This window comes from Odontomachus brunneus, unplaced genomic scaffold (assembly GCF_010583005.1).
Source record: "Odontomachus brunneus isolate Ranch 3 - 2012 unplaced genomic scaffold, Obru_v1 Obru_scaffold_203, whole genome shotgun sequence".
NCBI classification, from domain to species: domain Eukaryota; kingdom Metazoa; phylum Arthropoda; class Insecta; order Hymenoptera; family Formicidae; genus Odontomachus; species Odontomachus brunneus.
In genome coordinates, this window is record NW_022639653.1 from 471,005 (window position 1) to 471,818 (window position 814).

Genomic DNA, 814 nt, shown 5'->3' on the forward strand with positions numbered 1-814 from the left:
CTTTCACTGCCTATACGTCATCACGCTTCAATTGGCTTTCGTTGTTCATTTTTAATGGACGTAGGATTCTTATGTCAAATGCCAATTGTCGTATAATCATAAAAATTAAAGTCACTATAAGAATTCTACTCACTTTGTACATAATATGCGAGTGTAGTATTACATTATTTTTCATATTTAAATCACATCGCTTGATGCTTAAAAATTTTCATGGAAATTTACACAATTTACATGTAAAGAAGAACATATACGAACAAACTGAAAGTTCACGTGAAATATTTCACGTTTTGAGAATTCACCTTTCACGGTTAACGTTCGTCTCATTTATTAAATTTACTCATATTGTATTATTATATTATATTATAACTATAAATTTAAGTTGTATAGTGCTTATTAATGTGTTATATATTACATTGTGTATACTGTAATTACATTTTAATTTTAATAATCTATATTACATAAATATTACTTTTCACATTTTCATTGTTCACCTTTCATGTAAAATAATTTACAGTAAAAAGTAAAAAATGAAAATGAAGTTCACGTGAAAGATTCATGATCGCTACCCTACAGTGCTGCGAGTTCGGGATATTTTCTAGATGACAGGAGCCCTTCTGCGCATGCGTGAAATGACGTACAGCTCAACGTAAGCAGTTTCTATAGAGAATAGAGGAGCCATAAAAATCGTACCATGATCAATCGAGTCTCACCCCATTATGCTCGGGTGTATATCAGTTGGACACGGGGCAATTGGACACAGTCCAATCACAAGTCGCTGTTCCAAGGGACCCTACAAATGTCTCTAATCATACGG